Raw genomic sequence first — 26238 nt, forward strand, 5'->3', positions numbered from 1 at the left:
TTTTCTTTAGAAATTACTCAAACAGTGGTATTTTGTTACAACAGCACAAAACAATCTAAGATGGGTTGTTTTGAATTCCGGACTACCTGACCCTAAATTCGAAAGCCTTTTCATGGGTGTTGTGGTGGACATTTGTTGATTATGTGCCTGACATCCATTCTCTCTTCCATATTTTCCTGTGAAAAATTTAATCTTCACTACCTGTCCCACATACCACACCACATCACAGACATTTAGTTTGAATGGAATTGACCCCGCCACCTGTCTTAAGAGTGAGCCCAGGGCCGGGTGCGGTGGCTCACGCCTGTAATCCTAGCACTTTGGGAGGCCGAGGTGGGTGGATCACGAGGTCAAGAGATCAAGACCATCCTGGTCAACATGGTGAAACCCTGTCTCTACTAAAAATACGAAAAACAACTTATAGTTTGAGCTACTTTATGGGGTTCGTGTCACTTTAACATAAAGAGTTTGTAATACAGGCACTCCCCAGGACTGTACCTTCATTAAAGACATTTACATCTTCCAAATTTGTGGTATGATGAGATGAGACTTGACTTCCACAATCACACTCCTGAAACAATAGCAACCTAATTAATCAAATAAGATTACATTCAGGCTATTGCCCTTACTAAGTAAGAAAAGTTGCCCACTTAAAATTTACAAAGATTCTGAACAATATGGAATAAAAACAAAGGATGTTCTGGTTAATGACTTAAAGTTAGACACAAAAAAATAACTAATTAAATGACACCGTTCTCTGATAATCTAGTTAATTGAAGTTTTAATTCCAGTAGGAATAAAAAAAACTGGGGTCTAAGTTTAATAAGTAAAGTTTTCAAATTACTTATATATGCTTAATTTAGGAAAACGTATGTACACATTCATTTTCCTTGTGAGACACTAAAATATATTAACATAGATTAAGCAAAATATATTTTCCTTTATCGTGATAATTCCTTGTTATCCCTAGTCTTCCCTCTAAATGTGATAAGAATACATAGCTATAGTTTTCAGGGTGTCATATGTATCACATATAAATCCAGATCCCTATCATTATATCCTGAGCAAATTAAGAAACTGGGGAAAACTGGGGAATCACTGTAAAGAAAGAAAGCAAACAGTACAGAGAAAATAAGAAGGTGTACGAAGAAGTAATAATGACTCATTTCAAAGGTCATTTTACTGTGAAACTAAGGAAGATTAAGCTCCAGGATCCCTCACTTGCAGGGGCGCTTCCAAAGCTTTGAGAGAGACCCTAGCAATGTGTTCATATAGTTATATATTTTTTGAAAAGTAGAAAAGCAAAGTATTTTAACTGCAATTAGTAAAGCGTACTGTATTCTTTCCCTCTCTAGTCCTCCCTGGCCCATTATATTTTTACTTGGTTTGGATAGTAGGCGAATGACTACAGAAATTTTTAGAATCTGGCTAAAGGAAAGTTCTGTTGCAAATGGAATTAAAGTGGGGTACATTTATGTATGCCATGGACACTTACACATTTAGTTAAGGTATTGGTAGGCATCTCAGTGTAGGATTGCCTTCTAAGAACACATATTCTTTCAGCTGTGCCAACTCACCTGGCATCATGACAAGAATCTGCTTGGTCAGAGATTTTATCAGGATATGAATGGATACTAAGGTGTCTAGCACTACAAGTATATATGTAGTGAGGAGAAACCTCTGGTGAAATGTAGAGACAGATGCTAGTCTATGGAAATTCTTCCAGTTATCAGAAATATAAAGCTGCCAGCCGATGATTCACTTCTCATCAATATGAAACGAAACAGAAAGTTAGCTCCTGTCAGGAATATAACAGATAATACTGTATATACAATTATTCATGCTGTGTGTGTATATAAGAAAGGCTGAATTGTCTTTATATTTTCTTGTAGACAATGTTATAAAAATCATCATCCTATGAAAAGGTTATCAAAGAGTTTGCATAAAATCAGTGTTAAAAAGTAGATTAACAACTCTTCATGCTCTGGAAGCCTCCATTCTATTTTCTGCTTTTGAGTTCTTTACTGGGTATAAAGAAAGTAATAGCTATGCAACATAAACAAGTTTTAGAGATTTGCTGAACAACAGTGCCTATAGTTAATAATGTGGTATTGTGCACTTAAAAATTTGCGAAGAGAATAGATCTTACATTAAGTGTTGTTATCACATGCAGAAAAGCAAAGGGACACAAGGAAACTTCTGGAGATAGTGCATATGTTTATTACCTTGCTTGTGGTGATGGTATCATGACTGCATGTGTCTTTTCAAACTCATCAAATTGTATATAGTAAACATACAACTATTTTATAAGATGCATTTTTAAATTATACTTCAATAAAGCTGTAAAACAGTGTATTAAGTGGTTAGGTAATAAAATATAATTTTTAAATGAATTTTGTGTTATTTGTGGTTTTTGTTGGTTTTTTAACATTTGAAAGATTTTCTGGTTTCTTGTACTATATTAATAATCACTTGCACTTAATATCATATTTGTAAGTTTGTATATTTTTTCTTAAAAAGGAACCCTCAAATAAACATTCAGGTTCCAAACACCTAGATACAACCTTACCTATTCCAGCTTTTGGTAAAGAGGCATTAGTTGTACTTCTAAATGAATCTTGTTTCTTCTCAAAATTTCTGCCTGAGGATTATTTGTCAGGTCATTAAAAATACCACTTCAATCATTTTTCTTGTATAAAAGGAAGAATCAATTCTACTTATTTCATATTTAAACTTTTTATCAGCATACTTGAGGAATAATTGCAATAATGCCAATAGTGCATATTTGAAATGTACAATTTGATAAGTTTTGACCTATGTTTACACCAACAAGATGTTGACATAATCAAGATAATGGAAATTTTTATTACCCCAGAGCTTTCCTCATGCTCCTTTGTATCCTTTTCTTCTGTCTCTACTCATGGTCCCATCCCAACCCCAGTCAACCACTGATCTGGTATTTTTCCTCCCCCAGGATCTTGTAAAGTTTTTATTTTTATTTTATTTTACTTTAAGTTCTGGGATACCTGTGCAGAAAATGCAGGTTGGTTACGTAGGTTTACATGTGCCATGGTGGTTTGCTGCACCCATCAACCTGTCATCTAGGCTTCAAGCCCCGCATGCATTAGGTTTTTTTCCTAATGCTTTCCCTCCCCTTGCCCCCTGACAGGCCCAGTGTGTGATGTTCCCCTACCTGTGTCCAGTTTACAGATCCAGAACCCCTTGAATAAAGGGGAGACCAGGTTCCCTTGAGAAATGACCTCACCACACTACTGACAATTTATGCTGTTAATCTTTCTCCCATCCTTCCCCAAGAAGACCTCCAGCCTTTTACTAGGGTAACTGTGCACTGGGTAAAGGGAAATGATCAGACATTTGAGGAACTACTAGACATTGGCCCTGAGATGATGATTTCCGGGGACCCAAAATGTTATTGTGGTCCTCCAGTTAAATTAGGAGCTTATGGAGGTCGGGCAATTAATGGGATTTTAGCTAATGTCTGACTTAAACAGCATGACCCTGGACTCACCCTGTGGTCATTTTCCCAGTACCAGAATGCATAATTGGCATAGACATACTTAGCAGCTGACAGAACCCCCACATTGGTTCCCTAACTGGCAGGGTGAAGGGTCTTATGGTGGGAAAGGCCAAATGGAAACCATTAGAGCTGCCACTACCTAGAAAAATAGTAAATCAAAAACAAGATCACATCCCTGGAGGGATTACAGAGATTAGTGCCACCATCAAGGACTTGAAAGATGCAAGGGTGGTGATTCCCACCACATCCCCATTCAATTCTCCTCTCTGACCAGTGCAGAAGACAGATGGATCTTGGAGAATGACAGTGGATTATTGTAAGCTTAACCAAGTGGTGATTTTAATTGCAGCTGCTGTACCAGATGTGGTTTTATTGCTTGAGCAAATTAACACATCTCCTGGTACCTGGTATGCAGCCATTGATTTAGCAAATGCCTTTGTCTCCATTCCTGTCCATAAGGCCCACCAGAAGCAATTTGCCTTCACCTGGCAAAGCCAGCAATATACCTTTACTCTCCTACCTCAGGGGTATATCAACTCTCTGGCTTTGTGTCATAATCATATTTGGAGAGACCTTGATCACTTTTTGCTTCCACAAGATATCACGCTGGTTTATTACGTTGATGACATTATGATGATTGTATCTAGTGAGCAAGAAGTAGCAAACACTGAACTTATTTGTGAGATGTTTGCATGCCAGTGGATAAGAAATAAATCCAACTAAAATTCAGGGACCTTCTACCTCAGTAAAATTTCTAAGGGTTCAGTGGTGTGGGGCCTGCCAAGATATTTCTTCAAAGGTAAAGGATAAGTTGCTGTATTTGGCCCCTCCTACAACCAAGAAAGAGGCACAATGCCTAGTGGCCTGTTTGAATTTTGGAGGCAACACATTCCTCATTTGGGTGTGTTACTCCATCCTATTTTTCCAGTGACCTGAAAGGCTGTCAGTTTTGAGTGGGGTCTAGAACAGGAGAATGCTCTGCAACAGGTCCAGGCTGCTGTGCAAGCTGTTCTACCACTTGGGCCATATGACCCAGTAGATCCAATGGTGCCTGAGGTGTCAGTGGCAGATAGGGATGCTGTTTGGAGCCTTTGGCAGGCCCCCATAGGTAAATCACACTGGAGGCCTCTAGGATTTTGGAGCAAGGCGCTGCCATCTACTGCAGGTAACTAGTCTCCTTTTGAGACAGCTCTTGGCCTGTTACTGGCCTTCAGTGGAAACAATGTTTGACTATGGGAAAGAAAGCCACCATGTTGCCTGAACTCCCTATCATGAACTGGATGCTTTCTTTTTCTTTCTTTCTTTTTTTTTTTTGAGATGGAGTTTTGCTCTTGTTACCCAGGCTGGAATGCAATGGCGCGATCTTGGCTCACGGCAACCTCCGCCTCCTGGTTTCAGTAATTCTCCTGCCTCAGCCTCCTGAGTAGCTGGGATTACAGGCACACACCACCATGCCCAGCTAATTTTTTGTATTTTTAGTAGAGATGGGGTTTCACCATGTTGACCAGGATGGTCTCAATCTCTTGACCTTGTGATCCACCCACCTAGGCCTCCCAAAGTGCTGGGATTACAGGCATGAGGCACTGCGCCCGGCCCACTGGGTGCTTTCTGACCCATCTATCCATAAAGTGGATCGGGCACAGCAGCATTCCATCATCAAATGGAAGTGGTATATACATGATTAGACTTGAGTAGGTCTTGAAGGTACAAATATGTTACATGCCTACATGCATTTGAGGAAGTGGCTCAAATGCCCATAGTCTCCACTTCTTACCCTGCCTTCTCTCCCTGAACCTGCACCAATGATCTCAGGGGGAGTTCCCTACGATCAGTTGATAGAGAAAGAGAAGACTGGGGCCTGGTTTACTGATGGTTCTGCATGATATGCAGGCACCACCCAAAAGTGGAGAGCCGCAGCACTACAGCCTCTTTCCGGGACATTGCTGAAGGACAGCGGTGAAGAGAAATCTTCTCAGTGAGCAGTGATAGATGGCCACATATGCAATTATATATTAATGCATGGGCTATAGCCAATGGTTTGGCTGGATGGTCAGGGCTGTGGAAGAATCATGATTGGAAAATTGGTGACAAAGAAATTTGAGGAAGAGGTATGTGGATGGACCTCTTTGAGTGGTCAAAAACTGTGAAGAATCTTGTATCCTATGCGAGTGTTCACCAGCATGTGACCACAGCGGAGAGGATTTTCATAATCAAGTGGCTAGGGTTACCCATTCTGTGGACACAGCCTCTTTCCCAGTCACCCCTGTCATTGCCCAATGGGCCCATGAACAAAGTGGTCATAGTGGCAGAGATGGAGGTTACACATGGGCTCCACTATGGCCACTGCTGAATGCCCAATTTGCCGGCACCAGAGACCAACTCTGAGCCCTTGATATGGCACCATTCCTTGAGGTGATCAGCCAGCTACCTGGCAGCAGGTTGATTATATTGGACCTCTTTCATCATTGGAAAATGCAGAAGTTTGTCTTCACTGGAATAGATACTTACTCCAGACATGGGGTTGCCTATCCTGCATGCAATGCTTCTGCCAAGACTACCATCTGTGGACTCATGTAATGCCTTATTCAGCATCACAGTATTCCACATAGCATTGCCTCTGACCAAGGCACTCACTTTACGGCTAAAGAAGTGTGGCAATGGGCTAATGCTCATGGAATTTGCTGGTCCCCCCATGTTCCCCCTTATCCTGAAGCAGCTGGATTAATAGAATGGTAGAATAGCTTTTTGAAGTCACAGTTACAATGCAAACTAGGTGACAATACTCTGCAGGGCTGGGGCAAAGTTCTCCAGAAGGCTATGTATGCTCTGAATCAACATCCAATGTATGGTACTGTTTCTCCCATAGCCAGGATTCATGGGTCCTGGAATCAAGGGGTGGAAGTGGAAGTAGCACCACTTGATGATTATCACCATCCACCATCACTCACCATCACCCCTTGTGATCCACTAACAGAATTTTTGCTTCATTTTCCTGCAACATTATGTTCTGCTGGCCTAGAGTTCTTAGTTCCAGAGAGAGGAATGCTGCCACCAGGAGACACAACAATGATTCCATTAAACTAGAAGTTAATATTGCCATCTGGACACTTTGGGTTCCTCCTATTTTAAGTCAACAAGCTAATAAGGGAGTTAATAGTGTTGGCTGGGGTAATTGACCTGGACTATCGAGATGAAATCATTGTACTATTCGACAACAGAGGCAAGGAAGAGTATGAATGGCATTCAGGAGACCCATTAGGGCATCTTTTAGTATTACCATGCCCTGTGATTAAAGTCAATAGGAAACTGCAACAGCCCAGTCCAGGCAGGACTACAAATGGCCCAGACCCTTCAGGAATGAAGGTTTGGGTTACTCCACCAGGAAGAAAACCATGACCTGTCGAGGTGCTTGCTTAAGCCAGAGACAATACAGAATGAGTAGTAGAAGGTAGTCATCAATACCAGCTACGACAATGTGACCAGTTGTAGAAAGGAGGACTGTAATTGTCATGAGTATTTCCTCTTTCTTTTGTTAAAATCACGTTTATGCATGTACACACTTGTACTAAGAAAATATCTTCATTTTCTTTTTCCTTTTTTATGTGACATAAGGTTTATTGACTTGCTATCGGCATTTAACTGTTGTTAACTTTAGGTAATAGTATTTGGCTTGGGGATTGGTGCATTTCTGGTTTTATGAAGGATAGTTGTATGAAGAATAGTTGTATTATCTTAAGCATAATTATCTTATTGTCTTTATTTGAAGATTATATATGATCTCAGGAGATGTGTGTGGGTTCAAGGTGACAAGGGGTCGACTTGTGATGGTTAATACTGAATGTCAACTTGATTGGATTGAAGGATGCAAAGTATGGATCCTGGGTCTGTTTGTGAGGGTGTTGCCAAAGGAGATTAACATTTGAGTCAGTGGGCTGGAAAGGCTGTTAATCTGGGTGGGCACCATCTAATCAGCTGCCAGCCGGTATAAAGCAGGCAGAAAAACATGAAAATGCTACACCGGCCCCGCCTCCCAACCTTTCTCCTCTGTGGGATGCTTCCTGTTCTCAAACATCAGACTCCAAGTTCTGCAGTTTTACAAGTCGGACTGGCTCTCCTTGCTCCTCAGCTTGCAGACAGCCTATTGTGGGACCTTGTGACTGTGTGAGTTAATACTTAATAAACTCCCCTTTGTATATATCCTGGTAGTTCTGTCCCTCTAGAGAACCCTGAGTAACACAGGATATTACAGATAAATTTACCATAAACTTTTGTGTACACATCTTTATATTAATAGATACTTTTATTTTCTTGGGGAAATACCTGGAACTAGGTTGCATGGATTATATATATGTATATGTTTTGCTTTATAAGAAATTTTCAAATGGTTTTCCAAAATAGTTGAATCATTTTGCATTCTATCATCAGTGTATGAGAGTTTCAGTTGCTCCAAATTTTTGCTGAAACCAGATATGGTATATATTTTTTTAAATTACCCATTCTAATAGGTCTATAATGTTATCTCATTGTGTTTTTAACTTAATAGTGTTGAAAATCTTTTCACCTTTATTTACTATCTATATGTTTTCTTTGATGAAGTATCTTTTCTAATCTTTTGTTCATTGTTTTCTTAGTTCTAAGGATTTTAAATATCTATCTATCTATCTATCTATCTATCTATCTATCTATCTATCTGATGTAAGTCTTAAATCAGATATGTGGTTTGCAAATATTTTCTCCCAAGTATCTGATTTGTCTTTTCATTTTTGTTAGCAGTGTATTTCAAAAAGAAGTTTGGAAATTATGATAATATCCAATTTGTCTATATTTTCTTTTACAGATTGTGATTTTTGGTATCACATCGAAAAAATCTTTACCTAATCAAAGTTGCAAAAGTTTTTTTCCTAGAAGTTTTATAGGTTTAAGTTTTACATTTAGGTCTATGATTCATGTTGAGTTAATTTTATGGTGCAAGATATAGATCAAAGTTTATTTTTTTTCTTGCATATATATATATATATATATATCCAATTATTTCAGCACCATTTGTTGAAAAGACTAATCTTTCTCTACTGAATTGCCTTTGAAACTTTGTCAAAATCATTTGTCTGTATATGTGTGGGTCTATTTCTGGACTCTCTTCTGTTCCATTCGTCTATTTGTCTATCTTTACACCAGTACCAAACTGTCTTGATTATTGTAGCTTCATAATAAGTGTTAGTTCTCTAAATTTGTTCATCTTTTTTTTTTTCAGATTTGTTTTGGCTATTCTGGGTCCTTTGAATTTTTATATCAATTTTAGAATCAGTTAATTTCTACAAAAAAGCCTGCTAGATTTTTAATTGGTTTAAATGTATGGATTGGTTTGGGAAGAGTGGCTTTCTTAGCATTATTGAGTTTTTTGACTAATGAACATAATATAGGTTGAGCATCACTAATCTGAAAATCTGAAATTTGTAATGCTCTAAAATTTGGGTAATGACATGATGTCACAAGTGAAAAATTACACATCTGATACCTTTGCTTTCTTATGATTCAATGCACAGAAACTTTGTTTTCTGCACAAAATTATAAAATATATTGTATAACATTACCTATAGACCATGTTCATAAGATGTATATAAAACAAATGCATTTTGTGTTTAGATTTAGGTCCCATTCCCAAGAAATCTAATTACACATATGCAAATATTTCAAATCTAAAAAAATTTACAATCCAAAACACTTCTGCTTCCAAGCATTTTGGATGAAGACTACACAACCTGTATATCTCACCATTTATTTAGGTGATCTTTAATTACTTTCAGCAATGTTTTATAGGTTTCAGTGTACAGGTCTTTTACATATTTTGTCACATTTGTTTCTAATTACGTCATATTTTTGAGGCCATTTTTAATGGCATTGTTTTCTAAAATATTAACTTCTGATGGTTCATTGCTAATATATAAAATAAAATAGATTTTTATGTATTGATCTTTTGTCCTGCAACATTGCTTCAACTCATTTAATAGGTCTAGTAGCTTATTTCAAAAATGTAGATTCCAGTGGATTTTCTACATGCATAATTGTGTCATTTGTGAGTAGAGAGTTTTATTTCTTCATATTCAATCTGGAATACCTTTCATTTCTTTTTCTTTCTTTATTGCATTGACTAGAAATTCCAATATAATGTGAAAGAGAATTGGTGAGAGTGGATATCCTGCTTTGTTCCTGATCTTAGCTAGCACTGTATTTAAGCTTTTTTAAGCTATATATTTGTAGAATCCCTTTATCAAGTTGAGAAAATTCCTTTTTTAAAGCAATAAAGTTTCCTTTTTTTAAAGCAAATATGTTAATATTTCTCAAGTGCTTTCTTCTACGTCTATTTAGATATCACATAGTTTATAAATTTCTTTTGTTTCTTTATTATTGTGAAGTACATTAATTGATTTTCTATTGCTAAACCAACTTTGCACACTTGGTCATGACATATTATCTTTTAACCTGGTGATGGACTTGATTTACTCAAATTTCAGTAACAACTTTTTCAACTATGATCATGAGGGATGTTGGCCTGCAGTTTTCTTTTCTGGTAATATCTTTATCTGTTTTGGACATCTAATTCTGGCCTCATAGAATGGGTTGAAGAATGCCCTTTCCTTTTCAATTTTATACAATGATTTGTGTAGAATGGATATGATTTTTTCCTTGAATCTTTAGTAGAATTATCAAGTGAAGCCATCTGGACCTCAGCATTTTGTTGTGGGAAATTTTATAACTATCGATTTAATTTCTTTAATAGTGGAGGGCTATTTATATTATCTAATTATTTTCTTGAGTAAGCTTTGGTAGTTCACATCTTTCAAATAATTTGTCCACTATATCTAAGTTGTACAGTTTATTCAAATAAGGTCATATATAATAATCCCTTAGCATCATTTTCATATTTGTAAAATTTGCCCTGGTTTCACTTCTCTCATGCCTCCTACTGACAATTTGTATCTTCTTTTTCTCTGATCAGTCTGGCCAGATATTTATTAATTGTATCAATTTTCTCAAAGAGAGTGACATATTATTTTGCTTTTGTATGTATAAAAAGTCTTTATTTTGCTTTCATTTTTGAAATACTTTCCTCCCCGATAGGTATAGAGTTCTAGAATAATTTTTTTCCTCCCAAGACTTTAAAGATATTGCCCTACTGATTTTTTCTTTTACATTGTTTGCAAAAGAAATTAACTGTTATCCTTATCTTTGTTTCTGTATACATATCTTTTTCTCCTACTGCTCTTAAGATTTCCTATTTATCACCCATTTTGATAAATTTTATTATTCTGTGCCTTAGGATTGTTTTATTTATGTTTCTTTTGCTTAGGATTTGCTAAACTTATGTATGTGGGTTTGTTGTTTTTGTCAGGTTTGGAAAATTTTCATCCATAATATATTCAAATATTTCCTCTCCATTATGAATTCAGTTACTCATGTATTAGGTTGTTTGAGTTGTCCCACACCTAATACTCTGTCCAGTTTTTAAAAGTTATGTCTTCTCTATATGTTTCATTTTGGATTGCTTCTATTGCCGTACCTTCAAGTTCACTAATCTTTTCTTTCTCCATGTCTAACCTGCTGTTAATTCTAGAAGTATATTCTTCATCTTACACATTTTAGTTTTAATCATTAAAAGTTTGATTTGGATCTTTTTATGCTTTTCATGTTTTTGCTTAGCTTTTGGAACATATGGAATATAATTATAATAACAATTTTAATATCCTTCTCTGCTAACTCTAACATCTGTGGTTAGTTCTTAATCAGATACAGTTGATTGATTTATCTCCTCATTATGTATCATTTTTTCCTGTTTCATTTGTGTATCTGGAAATTTTTGATTGGATGCCAGATACAGTAAATTATACCTTGTGGGATGCTGTATATTTTTGTGTTCCTATAAATATTCTTGAGCTTTGTTCTGGGACACAGTTAAATTACTTGAAAACAGTTTGATCCCTTCTGCCCTTGTTTTTAGGAATTGCTGGGTAGACCAGAGTAGTTTTAGTCATGGGCTAATTATTTACCACTACTGAAACAAGACCCTTCTGAATACTATACTCAATGCCCTGTAAATCTTGAGGTTTTCCAGTCTGTCTGATGTTTACAGGCACTATTCTCCCCAGTGAGTGCTCACTAGGTACCATTTTGGGTATTCTTCTGTGGTCTTGGGTAGTAGCTTCACATGAATGCATTTACCTGTACTCAGAATGTGGGGCATTTTGCAGATATTTGAAGTTCTTTCTCTGCACAGCTCTTTCCTTTCTGGTACTCTGTTCTGTGAACTCAAGCTGCTTTGGTCTCCTCTGACCCTCCATTTCATTTCTTTAGCTCATGGAGTTGTCTACCCTCCACCTGGGTTCCCCTCCCTGTTCTGTGGCCTGGAAACTCCCTTAAGGTAGAGGAATCATAAGGTCTACTTCACTTGTTTCACACATCTGAGGGCTCAGTATCCTGCATTGCCTGGTGACTCAGTGTCTTGAAAACTACTGTTGATATATTTTGTCTAATTTTTTTGTTGTTTCAGGTGGAAGAGTAAATTGTTCCTGTTTCTCCATCTTGACAGGAAGCAGTTTTCCTTAGCTGATTTTTCTTCTTTCCTTACACTGGGTTCTTTAAGACCAGAATAAAAATAAATAAACATAAGAACCTTCCAGAAATTAACGACGAGACTTAAGGTATGCAGCATAGGCGTTTGACAACTACATAGAGCAGTGAGCCAGTCTTAATTTGTTTCATTAATCTGGTTAAAAAAAAACAAAAACAAACCAAAAGAAAAACAGATTTGCATGAAATTCACAATTCAGATTGCCATGTTAGCCACTAAGTTAGAGGCTTGAGAGCTGAACCTTGGAGAAACAAAATCCTTGACGTTGTTGATGTTTTTGTAATAGGAGACTTCTATTATTTTAGCAAACAGAAGGACTGCATAAAAATGTCAGACAGAAACTACATTTGGAGAAAAAAATAGAAACCGACTCCCTAAAGGGACCTAATGGGGATAATTACCCAGAGCCTGTGGTAGATCAGGAGGGTTGATTTAAAGTTATTGTTTTTGTAAATTTTGCAAAAAAACCCTTTTTTTTTTTTCTTGGCTTTAGAGGTAGTGGAAAAATTACTTCCACAGCTGTAATCTCATATAAACTGCAAAAGTGGATTTTATTCTCTCAGCTTCTCAAACCTCCTTTCTCTAATTCAGAGTAATATTGGCTAATGATAAAACACTACAAACTACAATTTGAAATAGTGTTTCAATTTTCAATTTGCAGTCTGGGAATAGATCAAGGAATTTTAGTTTGTTGGTTTTCTGCTGCCTTAGGTCAGGAAAGCCTAGCTTTCTCATCCAACACCTGTTCAAGTCTGAGGATGCTGATTAATTCATGATAGAAAGATATCAATTTCACAACCCAGACCTCTACATTCTTGAAATGCTTTCTCATGGGAGACATTAAATAGGCTTTGAATTAACTGTAAGTAAATAAACATTCAATCCTTTGAATAGCACTGTATTCTGTATCATTAAAAATATTTCTTACTTGATTTTTCTCGCCAATAAAAGTATTCAAAAATGTTAAATTCAACCAACTTCACATCAAGAATTACTACATTATCTTTGAATTATATAAGTGATTTTCTGATCATGCACATACTAGTTGTTCTTAAACTATATAAACATACTTTTTGTTAAAATCTAACTATTTAGCTTAAAATTGAGACATCCTTGTTAGAGGGGAATTTCACATATATTTAACAACCACTATAAAAAAGGTTAAATATAAATAGCAAATGTGAACAAGCGTGGGATAATTGACTACCTTTTTATAGTTTTGGAAGTCAATTCCATCTTCATAGACTTGAATTCTTCCAGGTTTTAATTCACATTAAGCTCTAATGGCTGACACCATTTTTCCTCCTCCATATCTCCTTTGGAATATGGACATAATTGGGTTGTTGTCAGAATAGAGTTATCAACGTTGTAGTCAGATAAACACTAAGCAAAGTGTTATGGCAAAGTGTAGTCAAGTGCCTTTCCTATCAGATGGTCAACACCTAAGTGCTCAAGGTTGAGAGAATAGTTTTCATCTCTGTTGATAGGAAGAACCAATGGTGTGATCACTGGATACTGGCAATTGTTGCCCTAGAAACTCTCTCCCCTTGGCGTGGAACTGCTGGGCAGTCAAATAGTTTGACAGCTCTTGATACACAGCTCTTCTTGGACTAAAAGGCCCTCAGCATTCCTGGTAATTTCTACACTCCTGGAGCTTCATCTGGTAATTCTCTGACTCATGCAGTACCACCCCACTCCAACTCTTTAGAGTGTCGTTAGAGGTGTTTGCTTTCTTCTTAAAGCTATTATTCTCTTGTTTTTGGAGGGCTTATTAAGCCCTAAGACTCAATCATTAGCAACCAAAAAACTAGCTTCTACTCTCTCAAGGTCAGGGACAGCATAATCTTAAATACAGTGGTTAGGGAAAATATTTGCATAACGTCTTTTTAGGAATGTACAGGAAGGGAAGGCAAATACAGAGGAGGAAGGTGATTTAAGAGTGTAGAGCAGAAAATACACAGCTGCCATAAAAATGTGGAATTGCAGAACCAGCTAAAGGTAGATGTTTGTTCTGCTTACCAATAAAGCATACACCAAATACAATTATTTGGAAGCCTAGAATTTTTTAGGATAAAATTTTTTAGGTGTTCTAGTCTTATCCCATTATTTTAGAGACGTAAAAACTGAATCCCAAAGAGTAGAAGTGACTTGGTTAAGATCATAAAGAAACTAGAATCCTATGCCCTTTGAATTGTATCAAATGCTTTTATGAGTCTGGACATGGTGGCTCATGCCTGTAATCCCAGCACTTTGGGAGGCCGAGACATGTGGATGATGAGGTCAAGAGATTGAGACCATCCTGGCCAACATGGTGAAACCCCGTCTCTACTAAAAAATACAAAAATTACCTTGGTGTGATGGTGCGCCTGTAGTCCCAGTACTCAGGAGGCTGAGGCAGGAGAATTGCTTGAACCTGGGAGGCAGAGGTTGCAGTGAACTGAGATTGCCCCACTGGACTCCAGCCTGGCGCCTGATGACAGAGCAAGACTCTGTCTCAAAAAAAAAAAAAATGCTTTTATGATTACCATATTCTGTCTTTTTTTTTTTTTCAAGTTGATTTCTTTTTTTTTTGAGAGAAGGAAAGAAAACAAAATAAGTAAAGGAGAGGAAGAAAGAGGAAGAAAAAGAGGGAGAGTAAATGGAAATATTGCTTTATTTTGAAAAAAATTGGGTATTAATAATGGCCAATCAATGTTTCATTTAAACTTATGGGTAGGTGTGATGTATTGACAAGAATGTATATTTTGTGTATTTGAAGTGGAGAGCTCTATAAATATTTATTAAGTTTACTTGTTCCGGATCTGAGTTCGAGTCCTTGATATCCTTATTAATTTTCTGTCTCATTGAATCTAAGTCTCGTATCTGGGTGTTAGGATCGTTAGCTCTTATTGTTGCATTGATCCTTTTATCACTATATCTTTGTTGCTTTAAAATCTATTTTATCCGATACAAGAATTGCAACTCCTGCTTTTTATTTATTTATTATTTATTTTTGCTCTCCATTTGATTGGTAAATCTTTCTCCATCCCTTTGTTTTGAGTCTTTGTGTATCCTTGCATGTGAAACAGGTCTGGATGTAACATGCCATTGGGTTTTGGCTGTGTCTTTTGATTGGCGGATTTAGTCAATTTAAATTTAGGGTTACTGCCATTTGATGTTGACTGGCTGTTTTATCCATTCGTTGGTGTAAATTCTTCTTTATGTTGGTGCTCTTTACTTTTTGGTGTATTTTTAGAAAGGCTAATACTGGTTGTTTCTTTCTGTGTGTAATGCTTCTTTCAGAAGCTCTTGTAAAGCAGGCCTGGTGGTAATAAAATCTCTGAGTACTTGCTTGTTCATAAAAGATTTTATTTTTCCTTCAGTTGTGAAGTTTAGTTTGGCTGGATATGAAATTCTGGGCTGAAGGTTCTGTCCTTTGAGGATGTTGAATATTGGCCCCCACTCTCTTCTGGCTTGTAGAGTTTCTGCTGAGAGATCTGCTGTAAGTCTGATAGGCTTGCCTTTGTGGGTAACCTGACCTTTCTCTCTGGCTGCCCTTAGTATTTTCTCCTTCGTTTCAACCCTGGTGAATCTAACGAATATGTGCCTTGGGGTTGCTCTTCTTAAGGAATATCTTTGTGGTGTTCTCTGTATTACCTGGGATTGAATGTTGACCTGCTTTGCTAGTTTAGGAAAATTTTCCTGAATAATATCCTGAAGGGTATTTTCCAGCTTGGATTCATTCTCTCTGTCGCATTCAGGTACACCTATCGAACGTAAATTTGGTCGTTTCACATAGTCCCACATTTCTTGGCGACTTTGCTCATTCCTTTTTATCCTTTTTTCTTTAATCTTTTCTTCACATTTTATTTTATTAAGTTGGACTTTGACCTCTGATATCCCTTCTTCTGCTTGAACAATTCGAGTGTTTAAACCTGTGCATACTTCTTGGAGTTCCTGTATTGTATTCTTCAGTTCCATTAATTCACTCATACTCCTCTCTAAGTTATCTATTCTCAATAGGATTTCATCAAACCTTTTTTCAAAGTTCCTAGTTCCTTTACGTTGGGCTACAACATGTTGTTTTAACTCACCAAAGTTTGTTATTATCCATTCCTTGAAGAGTGATTCTGTCATCAGGATGCGCTCATTCTCCATCAAGCCTTGTTCCATTGTTGATGTGGAACTGTGATCATCTTTAGAGGGAGAGGCGTTCTGACTTTGAGTATTCTCAGCTTTTTTACGCTGGTTTCTTCCCATCATTGTAAATTTATCCTCCTGTCGTCTTTGAAATTACCAACTTTCAGATTAGGTCTCTTGAGTGGGCGTCCAGGTTGTTAGTTCCCAGGGTCAGAGCAGTGGCGTTAAAACTAATGGTGCTTTTCTGCCCAGGATTCTCCTGTCTGTCTTCCTTCTTGTGTCCATAGTAGGCGACTCTGCCTTCCCAGGACTCCAAACCTCTGTCAGAAGGGGAACCGGTCTCGTTTACTCTGCGCCAAGCGCTGCCACGCCGAGGTGCATCACAGCCGCTGTGCCGGGCTCTGGTGTCATGCTGGGGACCCGTGCGGGTCCTCCGAACCTGTTTACTCTGCTCCGAGAGCTGCCGCGCTGAGGTGCCAGCGGAACCACTGCGCCGGCCATGAAAGTTGCGCTGGCCACCCGTGTGTTTCCTCCACTGGGGGATTTTCTGCTCCATGAGCGACCAGAATTTGTCTGAAAGTGTGGCGTCCTCTAGTTCTCCGCGCCTTCCCTGAGAGCTGCAATCTCGGGATGTTAGCGATTGGCCATCTTGGATCGTTCCTCTGCTGTCTTTTTAAGACTTGTGATCTCCAGAGAGAGATTTCAGCTTTTTGATATACCAAACTAAGGAATTCTTAGTTGGCTTTTTTTTCTTCTTCTTGAGTTTGTGCTTGCTTAACCTAATGAATAGATAATAACCCTGAGTTTCTGAATTTCTTAAATCAGACTTTTTTGGGGGATGAAATTTTGTTAATGGTTCTGTTAAGAAACAATGCCTTTCATACTTTTGTAGCTGAAAGGCAAGAGGATACAGGATGGAGGTTAGAAATACACAGCTGCCTAGTCCAATTCTTGTGTAGATACTATCATGTGATTAAATGATTGAGAAAATTGCCTACTACTTCTCTTTATTTTTCTGTATTTAGTAGGAACATGACCTTTTCTTTTTGATCCATAATGAGGGAGATGAAAAGAATATGAGACAATATATGAGAAAGTGAAAGGAAAGTACAGTGTCACAGTAGGCTAAGAATCCACATAATTAAATGCCCACTTTAGTTTATCATTCAAGATCCTTCATGATCTTGCCAATCTGTTTTCCCAACTATATCCCATGTTATCTCCCTTTGTATATAGTTCCATCCAAATACACGAAATAAATTGCTATTCTTCAAATGCTTTGTTCTTCTATCTGTACATCTATTTTCATGCTGCTTTCTCTACCTGACATTCTGTGTCCCAAACTGTTGCTATTTAAATTTGACTTAGCTTGCGTTACCTGAGATGCACACACTGAGGCAAGCTTTTAAGGTTGAGTAATTTATTAGAGAATAAAAGTAGGAGAATGATTAAGTGAAAGAATGAAAGAAAGGTTACTTTGGAAGAGCATGTTATCAAGAACAGCTTTCAGTTCCAGGACCTAAATGAAGCATAATCCCACAGGAGAAGCTCTTGAAGCCCAGACAAGCTATTCTACCTTAGAGTTATTCTACCCAAGGGGCAAGGGAACTAAATGTTTATACACTTAACACTTCTCAGATATTGCTTGAGAGTTGTTCCTAGAGACATTAATTTCAGAAGCTTCCAATCTGTTGAACAGGTGGCAGAGTGAGTTTCAGCAGTGAGAGGACTCCATTGACAAAGAATTGCTGGTGCTAGGAGTCAGAAGTTGGGCCAAAGTCAAATAGATGCTAATAGGGTGGTAATATGAGAGGCACTGACAGCATCTGCTACAAAATTGTCCCCAAAAGAAAAGATGGGATATGGCTGGCTATGCTGTAGTTAAAAAGCAATGAAGTATTAGTGGCTTAATACCACAAAAGTTTATTTTTCACTTCTTGTTATCAAGAGACCTCTGTGGACACTATAACTCAAAGACACAGGTTGATGGCTGGTGGAATAACTACCATCTCAAACATGGCCTAATGCTGTATCAGAGGGAAAAATAAGCTCTTGCATTGGCAATGAAATGTCTACCCTTAGTGACTTGTGCTATTTCCACTCACAAATGTAAGCAGTTGCCCAGAACTACTTACCTGGCCCCAATCTACCACTGGGTGTGTACATGCCATCTACCATGTACCTGGAAGATGAGAGAAACAAATGATTAATGATGACCACATCCCAAAACCAACAATAATTCCCAACGAATCAATGACATAAACAAAAATGTGGTCATTAAAGGAATAGAAAATATAAGTGAGTTTAATGTAAATTTAAAAGTGATTTATAAGTAGCATACCAAATCCAGAAACTATAAGAAAAGAGATTGACAAGCATAAATGCATAAAAGCTTTAAAATTTTTAATAAAACAAAAATGGCACAAAAACAGGAAAAAGTTTTTTTTTAATGGGTTAATGCAGTAGATTAGGTGCTATTTTTTTTAACATACTAATAATAAGGAATTTTGTATCTAGAAGAAAAATGAACATGGAAATAGGCAATTTACAGACAATGGCATTCATCTGGCCAATAAAAAAAGTGTGTGACATTCAGAATAAAATAAAAATGAAATACTGTTTTCAGTCATCACTTGAGCAATACTACAAAGGTTCAATGAGGCCCAGGCATCCATATACTGTGGACAGGAGTGCAAAGAGGTTTAACCTCTAATTTTATTTCTATTTTTAAACTTGTATGTTAAAATTTTAAATGTGATCCTCTTGACCCAATAATTTTAAGTGTAAGATTTGAATCTGGAGATAAACTTGAACAAATGCATACAGATTTATGTGTAAGGATTGATATAGTTTAGATGTGTGTTCCCACCCAGATGTCATATTGAAATGTAATCCCCAGTATTGGAGGTGGGGCCTGGTGTGAGGTGATTGGATCATAGGGTGGATTTCAAAGGAATGGTTTAGCATCATCCCCCCATGGCCCTGTCATAGTGAGGTGAGTTCTCCTGCGATCTGGTCATTTAAAGTGTGTAGCACCTCTCGCTTTCACTCTCTCTTTCTCCTGCTTTTGCCATGAGATGTGCAAGCTCCTGCTGCACCTTGCATCATGATTTGAAGCTCCTTGAAGCCTCTCCAGAAGGAGATGCTGCCATGCATCCTGTACAGCCTGCAGAACTGTGAGCCAATTACACCTCTTTTCTTTATAAATTACCCAGTCTCAGGTATTTCTTTATAGCAATGAAAGAATAGACTAATACTAATATGTTCAATGAAACATTATTTGCCATTATAACACCCCCAGCCCCCTATTTTCTATCCACAAATAGGGGATTAGCTGAATGATTTATAGCACATACTTATAATGAAATATTATATAGCCATTGAAAAGCATGAAATAGATTTTTGTGGGCTGAAACAAAAAGTCTAGGATAGAATATTGATGAAAAATGAAGGAACAAAAAGCAATCTGTAGTGTGATTCCACTTGTGTGTGTGTCTTACGAATGCATAGACCATTTTTGAGAGACTACGAGAGAGTGTTAGGAGTGGCAGCCTGTGGGGAAGAGTTCAGGGAGATAGAGTGGGGCTGTAGAGGATGTCAATTATTTTTTTGGCCATGCACATTTATCCTTCTTTGTCTTTATAAAAAAGATCTACTCACTCACATCGCATGCTTTGAAGAGGTGTTTCATTACTTTAACTCCAGAAGTGGAAGATGAAACCCAAGCTTGATCAAAGAGCCTACCCAATTCCACTAGCCACATTGACCCATCAAGGGTGTTATGAGTTGAAAACTGGTCAAACCTGAGTGAGTTTCAAGACTTGTATATGAGCCCCTGGGACTGTAAAAAACTCTTTTCTTCTGAGTGTGAGTCTGGAGGATATATGCTTGAACTGCTGCAGCCTATCAATGTTATGAAAGAGGAAACAAGACAATGAGGGAGAAGCAGAGCTAATATGTCCAGAACAGATCCTTGGACATTTCAGTTAAAAAAATAACAAACGATTTTTTCCCTTAGGCAACTTTGAATTAGGACCTACCTAAATGAGTTCTTTTCCTTTATTTTAATATTTTGTTCAGTTTGAATAAATATATGTTCCTTTTTAGTAAAAAGTATTTTGTAAATAGGAAGACTATCCACTTTGTAATCACACTTTTAAAAAGATGTACAATAGAAAGCTTGGATATACTGAGATATTTCTAAATGTAATACAAGACAGCCATTAAAAATTAATGAGGTCAATTTATGTGTATTCGTATGGAAAGATACTCTAAAAGAAGAAGAAAATATCAGGTTCCAGAAAACCACATTTCCATTTTTGTAAAAGAAAAAGATGTTTCTTTCATTTATATATATTCCATTTATATAAAAGAAAAAGATGTTTATATGTGTATTACAGTCTGAAAAGCTATACAGCAGATTAAACAATCATTTCCAAAGCATGGGGTTATGGGGGGATAAAATATTTCCATACATTAGTGTACAAAATACACTAATGTATGGAAATATTTTATCCCCATTCTTAGGTGATAAAGACCTCAAGTATAAGTTTCATTTCATCTTTGAATTCTTCAGATCACCTACTCATATTAGTAACAAATATATGTTTGTGGAGTGAATGAGTGTGGAAAAAAGAAAAAATAAAATCAATTAAGAGGAGGATCTTACCTCATAGAATAAGGAAAATCCAGCAGTTTTGTGCTAATTTCAAATATTAGCAGTTACATAGGCTTTGGAAAAATAATCAGGTCACAAGACCCACCCCACCCACCACAATTCTAGCTGGTCCTTTGTAGCTGAAGTTACTCAGAGAATAAGAAACATTTTATGTGTTTATTTTTTTTTTTCTGGAGATTTTTTTTTTTCCATAGGGGTGGTATTAGTTAGGATAAATTAGGGTTAGGCTACAGAAACAAGCCCAAAATCTCAGTGGTTTCAAACAGTAAAAGTTTATTTCCTATGTTTGAAACCACTGAGATTTCATGCCACATTTCCAAAGCAAAGTAGAAGTAGGACTGTTCATTCTAGTCACTCAAGAACCCAGTAAAGTCTGTATCTCAGAATATGCACCTACAATCACATTGGAAAGAAAAAGTCATGGCAAATTCTGCAGTGGTTCTTCAAATTGACATCTGGAAGTGACATACAGCCTTAGGTTTCATTGGCCCATGCAAGTCACATGAACATGTCACACTTCAAGGCAGTAGGGAAGTGCCATCTTACCATATACATTTTCTGAGGAATGATAGATGAGATATACTTCCATGCAACATTACCCACATTTACATACTTTTCAACATTCCAATTTGGTGTGCCTTCCTTGAGGTCTCTTTAAAAATGCTTGTATCATAACCACTTGCCCACAAATTGCTTCCCAGAATACATTATTTTACCTGTTAGCAGTGTGTTAACAATTTCGTTTAAAATAAAAATTCTCTTGGCTTGTTAATTGCCCTTTTCAGCAAATACAAAGCAAACTGATGTACTGCCATGTTCCCTAGGGTGAGTGGGAGGCTCAATACATACTAAGGGGTGAGAACATTTGCCTTGATTAATGATAAAGTAAATACTTATATTTGAAAAAGCCAATCTGACTAATAAGAGCTCTAATTTTTTTAGTTATCATGCATGATATAAAATATATAATTTATCTTGAAATATACTGCCCTAAATAGGCCAAATGTTGTCACCTTTACTGGCTAATTTGAACTTTGGCATATATAAACTTCCTCCTCATTTTTGGTATTATCCTAACATTCTTTAGTTTTTAAAAAATATTTTTTTTTTTGAGACGGAGTTTCGCTCTTGTTACCCACGCTGGAGTGCAATGGCGCGATCTCAGCTCACTGCAACCTCCGCCTCCTGGGTTCAGGCAATCTCCTGCCTCAGCCTCTTGAGTAGCTGGGATTATAGGCACGCGCCACCATGCCCAGCTAATTTTTTGTATTTTTAGTAGAGACGGGGTTTCACCATGTTGACCAGGATGGTCTCGATCTCTTGACCTCGTGATCCACCCGCCTCGGCCTCCCAAAGTGCTGGGATTACAGGTTTGAGCCACCGCGCCCGGCCAAAATATTTTTTATTTGTTTTGTTTATAGCAGAGATATTATCATATGCATTTTCTGTTCAAGTTTCACTTATTTATAAATATAGTCATTTAAAGTTCCATTGCCAAATTCACAAGTTTAATAGAAATACATTCGAGGCAACCTTGACAAACACAAATGAAAGTAAAAAAAACACAGAATATTAAAAAACACAGAATATGATAGTTCCAAGAATAAATTTAACACTATGTGTATCAGAAACAACAGGCCCTTTTCACCACCACAAAAATGACTAAGACTTTATTTGAATAGTTGGCAAATCTTTTGCAGGGTTATCGAATATAGTTTTGTTTAGTATAGTGCTGAGGCACTAAGTACTGTCTAGTGTTTTCAAGCAGAAGAAGCCCCTGTGATGTACCTTATGAGGAAAATGACAAACTTATGTGTGTTGAATAAGCTTCATTCATGTAACACGGATATCAGGCATGTGTTATAGTGCTTTTGGCTGTGAGTTCAATATTAATGAATCAACTATATATATGTTAAATAATTGCAAGAAATATGTTTGTTTAGCATCATGGAAATGAGTAATTAAATTATTATACAACAGAATATTATATTTATTAAAATTTAAATTATCAATAGTGGAAAAGACAAACATGTATAAGTTGTCGATTGGAACTGTTTAGAACAATATGCATAGGAGGGAAATACAACAAACTGTAAAGAGGATTATCTCTGTGTGCTGGGATTAGAGGGATTTTTATTATTTTGTATTATTATTCTCATAAATTGACCATTTCAAGCATTTTAGTGCAATAAGATTTATTACTTTTATAATTAGAAAAATTTATACTGTTTTGTCTTCATACCAATATATTTTATTGTGGGTTGTTAGTTTTATCTGCACTAGGTCAGATGTTTGCTGAATTCAGTTCTGAGCTTTTGAACCAAAAGCAGATCTTTGGAACAAGAAAGAAGATAATAAAAGAGAAACACAAAGTTGACTAAGTTGGAGAAATATGAATAAGATGATTAGACCTAGCAAAGAGCTGGCTGGATGGCATTTATGTTGATGATGGAATCCTCCTACACAGAGGATAATCATGGTCTAGGACATAATAGTCACTCAACATCATTTCTTAAATGATTTTTTAAAACAAGTCAATGAATGAGCAGTTATATATCTTCCCTGAGCCAATAAAATATATTAAAAGCATAGGGCTGGGCACAGTGACTTATGACTGTAATCCAAGAACTTTGGGAGGTTGAGGTGGGTGGATCATGAGGTCAGGAGTTCGTGACCAGCATGGCCGACATGGTGAAACCCCCATCTCTACTAAAAATACAAAAATTAGCTCGGCATGGTGGTGCATGCCTGTAATCTCAGCTACTTGGGAGGCTGAGGCAGAAGAATTGCTTGAATCCGAGCGGTGGAGATTACAGTGAGCCGAGATTGTGCCATTGCACTTTAGCCTGGGCAACAGAGCAAGACTCCTTCTCAAAAAAAAAAAAAAAGAAGAAAAGAAAAGAAAAAAGGTATAGGAAGAGTTTTATATTTGGTAAAAATTTACCTAAGTTCATTTAAAATATGGATGATAGTGGCTCTTTCAAGAAAGAGCTGAGGGAGGAATTAGAAAGTGAAAGAGTAAATCGGGGTGCTAAGTATAACAGGGAATCTTATAGGCTTAAATTGGGAGGTTCCCTAAGGGATGGCTACAAGACCCAACTGCAAGCAATAAGATTTCTAAGCCTGGCAAACGGGACATAGAACAATAGGTGACTGGTTTCTGAATTCTGGGATATTGGTATTTTAGAGAAAATTGTTTCACAAAGGTAACATCAACTATGCAAAGTACTTTAGGAAATGTCTGAGGTTAAATGATAAGTTATTAACACACTTCTGGAGAGAAACAGCCTCAGTTAAATTCCTTTTATCTACTAATGTTGAATTTAGAAAATATTTATCAATATAGGGTATCCATAGATAACTAAATTTTTTCTTTTTTTTTTTTAACTTTCTAAGGAAGTTTTATTAAATTTTAAAAAATTTTTCCATAAGTTATTGGGTGGTATTTGGTTAAGATAACTAAATTTTTTCTAAAGGTATGTCAGCAATATTTGCATCTTCAAGGTGCACACTATCCACTACACACACACACATACACACACAACACACACACGTACAGTCAAGCCTTATTTGTGGATTGCGTATTTGTGAAATTGCCTACTCACTAAAACGTACCTGTAACCCCCAAATCAGTACTTGTTACACTTCCACTGCCATTTGAGGACATGTAGTTTCTTACACCCAACCTCATCCCAGCTGAGGTTGAAAGGGGAAAAACTCTGCCCACTTGTTCAGTTCTCATTCCCTAAACAAGCATTCTTTTTATTGTCTATTTAGTGCCACATGTTTTTATTTTTGCATTTTTGTGCTTTTGGTGATTTCTCTGTATTAAATGGCCTCAAGTATAGTGCTGAGGCAGTGAAGTGCTATCTAGTGTTTCCAAGCAGAAGCCTGTAATGTACCTTATGAAGAAAATAACATAATTACATGTGTTAAATAAGCTTTATTTATCTAACATGAATATCAGGCATGAGTTTTAGTGCTGTTGGCTTTGAGCTCAATGTTAATGAATCAACTATATATATTAAATACGGTTTCTTTAAATAGAAACACCCATAGAACAAGGTTATATATTGATTACTTGATGTAAATGTTGTGACCAAAGGTTCACAGGAACCTAACTCTGTATTTCCCATGGGGAAATTAGTGAATAGTTTAGTATTCATTAATTCAGTATTTGCAGAGACTTTTAAAAAATAACCATCAGAATATCTTTATCTATTTCTATATCTATATCTATATCTATATCTATATCTATCTGACACTTGGTACTATAATTCTTTTTTATTTATATATATAATGTATATAGTATATATAATAATATAATACATATACACACACACAAAGACACACTCATATGAACACAAACTAAGATCTCTCATTTTAAATATATTTATAAAAATACTTGATGTTAAATAGAAGTCTTTACTGATTTATATTTTTACATATAAACATCAGGCTTATGTTCATTACTTTTATAAAAGCTGTTAACATTTCCATTGCAGAGGAATACTCTAACCAATAAAACCATAGTAAAGTTGTTTTTTTAGAGTCTTAACTGAAATCCTGTTTTGTTCTGTTTTGTTTTGAGATGGAGTCCCGCTCTGTCTCACAGGCTGGAGTGCACTCTTGGTTCACTGCAACCTCTGCCTCCTGGGTTCAAGTGATTCTTCTGCCTCAGCCTCCCGAGTAGCTGGGATTACAGGCACGCGCCACCATGCCCAGCTAATTTTTTATATATTAGTAGAGAAATAGGGTTTCACCATGTTGACCAGATGGTCTCGATCTCTTGACCTCGTGATCCACCCGCCTCAGCCTCCCAAAGTGCTGGTATTACAGGCTTGAGCCACCGTAACCGGCCGGCTATTGTATTTTTAGCAGAGATGGGGTTTCACCATGTTGGCCAGTTGGTCTCAAACTCCTGACCTCAGGGGATCTGCCCACCTTGGCCTCCTGAAGTACTGTGATTACAGAAATATTATTTTATTATACATTTTTCTAATATGTGTTATGGCCACTACCAAAGTACACATGAAACTCAAAGGTGGACTTTTCTTTTAAGCAAGGGCATCTGAATAGAAAGTATAAAAAAGTAGATACATGTTGTTACAATGTGGGTGAATTTTCACACAGAAAATGCAAGTATGCAGAAGTCAAATTTATTTTTAGTAAACAACTTTAATTTCTATCCTTACCCACAAACTGCTTGTTGGGTAACAGCTTAATATTGCTATTCTTTTTTTTTTTTTTTTTTTAAACATTTTGCACATGAATCTG

General features: G+C 36.8%; 1 long non-coding RNA gene across 1 annotated transcript in view; it reads left to right on the top strand.

Annotated features, from left to right (window-relative positions):
- Positions 1–26238, top strand: part of LOC128928093 (uncharacterized) — a 199082-nt gene that overhangs the window by 19464 nt on the left and 153380 nt on the right. The window lies entirely within an intron of this gene.

The sequence above is a fragment of the Callithrix jacchus genome, chromosome 17 (genome assembly GCF_049354715.1).
Source record: "Callithrix jacchus isolate 240 chromosome 17, calJac240_pri, whole genome shotgun sequence".
Classification (NCBI taxonomy): Eukaryota; Metazoa; Chordata; class Mammalia; order Primates; family Cebidae; genus Callithrix; species Callithrix jacchus.